Source organism: Sciurus carolinensis, chromosome 9 (genome assembly GCF_902686445.1).
Source record: "Sciurus carolinensis chromosome 9, mSciCar1.2, whole genome shotgun sequence".
In the NCBI taxonomy this organism is placed as follows: Eukaryota; Metazoa; Chordata; class Mammalia; order Rodentia; family Sciuridae; genus Sciurus; species Sciurus carolinensis.
Window position 1 is genome coordinate 120,585,068 of NC_062221.1, and position 2,483 is coordinate 120,587,550.

The following is a 2,483-nucleotide window of genomic DNA, read 5'->3' on the forward strand; positions in this document are numbered from 1 at the left end:
CTGCAGCAAAACTGATTCCAAAGGATAAAAAACATAATGGTTAAGCATGTTTTCAGTTTAACCAGGCTCTGACATAGTTTCATCAACTCCTTACATGATAAGCTGAGGTAACTGAATAGAGGAAAGTACTATTTTATGAGTAGACACTGACAAAAACAAATATTATCCACTTTTTTTCAGGATTAACATCCTCAGAACACTTGTTGTTGATCTGCCTCCTTACCAGAAAGATAAAGGACAATATTTCTGAAGTCCAGAACATGGGGGGAAAAAATCCAACTGAGTTTCCTGCCTGGGTCCTAAAAAATCAAATAGTGCTAATTTCATCAATGTCAAAACAAGAAAATGGCTCCCTTCTTCCTAATCTGTATTTTAAGTAGACAGTTGATCAGGTAAACCTGGAAATTTCATCCTGAATCCTACAGGGGTTGTGAGGGGGTCAGCAATGCAAAGTTATAGATGGTGCAGAAAGTGAATAACATGACACTCTATTATTTTGTAGGCATTGGGAATTGAACCTAGAGTTGCTTTACCAATGAACTACATCCCCACACACACTTTTTAAACTTTTGAGATAGGGTCTTGCTAAATTACTTAGGCTGGTCTTGAATTTGCAATCCTTCTGCCCGTCTCATGAGCTCTTGGGATTACAGGTATGTGCCACCATATTGGCCTGTCACTATGTTCTTAATAGAAACAAAACTGGCTGGGTAAACTTTGGTCTTCTACAGGGTATGGGACCAGAAGACTAGCAAGCTCATACTAGGTGGGTGACAGAGTGTCAATAAGAACAGGACTTCCTCAGAGAAGATGAGAATGGTCTAAAAGAGAAGGGTCTATGAACACCCTAAAATTCCAAGAAAAATTTTGAGTATATGTATATGTTCAGGGTGAAGGGTTCTTTCTTTCTCAAATTCTGAGCTAGTGAAAGAAACTTAAGTCTGTTGCAGGTTAGGATAGAAAAGCCTCCAGTTACACTAAGAGCCAAGGCAAGTCTGAGAGTTCACAAAGCTCAGAAGGTGGAACATGGACTCACAACAGAGACAAGTGGGCACTTGTTTTTTGTACTTTTCTTCCTAAGTATTTCAAGTCTTAAAAAAAAAAAAGACTCTGGGGACCCCTAGATGATGAGAGATGCCAACCATGATCATCACCTACTGTCTCTTCCCCAATCCCTTCCTTCCAGTTTCTTAAGGTCCAAAATAATCTTCTCTGAAGATATTTGATAACATCTCTATCAAACAAAAACATGTGCTTCCATTGCACTGCTTTCAGATATTCTGGGTTTAGTTCAGCTAGCAGATGATCTGATTGATGCATTCACCCAGGTAGCCAGGTGAACCTGTCTCCTTGAGGAGCCCACTCTATTTTTGGTAGTATGACCAGCCAAAGAGAAGTGGAAAGGGCACAAGAACCTAGTGATCTCCTGGAAATACTTCCCCAGGAAGGCAATTTCATGAATGAGGTCTTCCAGGCAAATGACATTAAACCTCTTCAGGTGCTCCTCAATCACTGTGTTCTCTGTCAGGGGAATGGACTTATTCTTGATCTTTGTTTATCCCTGTTTCAGAATGAATTCCCAGACAGACTTCAGATTTGGAAATCCCCATGTCATATAAGGTTCTATTATCATAGCCTTTTTAGACTTTTGGGGGGATGAGGATGGTTTAACAAAGACACTGTTAAATATTTTCTTCAGATGAAGTCTTGCAATGTCTTCTGCACAAGTAAATTCATCCCATCAATCCATTGGATGCATACAACAAAGGCCAAATAATGTTCATCAGGCATTTCCAAAGTGGTTCAAGGCATACTTTGTCACATCTGTCACATTTCTGACACCAGGGATCATGTAGGAATGATTCCAGTCACTTCAATCTAAACTCTTTTCCTTTCCTCTCCTTCTTTTCCAAAAGTGCCTGCTTTGCCTGGGTAGATTTGAGTATCTGATAAACCTTCCTCTTTTTCAGGAGATTCTTCTGGAACCAAAGGGATCTTTCTACATAGCTCTTTCTCTGCCATCTTCCCAGTTTTCTTGTGTGTATTTCTTTTTGTATTATTATTTTTAAATTTGTTCTAATTAGTTACACATGACAATAAATGCATTTATGCATTTTGATAAATCATACATAAATGACATATAAATTCTCATTTTTCTGATTGTACATGTAGGATCACATCAGTCATGCAGTCATATATGTACATGAGGTAATAATGTCTGTTTCACTCACTATCCTTCCTTTTCACACATCCCTAACCTCCCTGGCCCCACCCTGGTTTGTAGGGTTGAACTGTACTGGTCATGGCAAGAAAGTGTAAAGTGTTGAATAAAAAACAAGACCATATTCAATAGATATTGAAGAAAAATTAATTTAAAGGCTATGACTACCTGTTCTGTTATATAATAGACTCCAATTTAAATGGCATTGTCATGGCTTAATTGTTCATCAAAATATTTTTTCTTTGTTTAAACAATCCCCCCA

General features: G+C 38.3%; 1 pseudogene; it reads right to left on the reverse strand.

Annotated features, from left to right (window-relative positions):
- Nucleotides 1-1,295: 1,295 nt before the first annotated feature.
- On the reverse strand, nt 1,296-2,022 carry LOC124993742 (60S ribosomal protein L7-like 1; annotated as a pseudogene).
- Nucleotides 2,023-2,483: the final 461 nt, after the last annotated feature.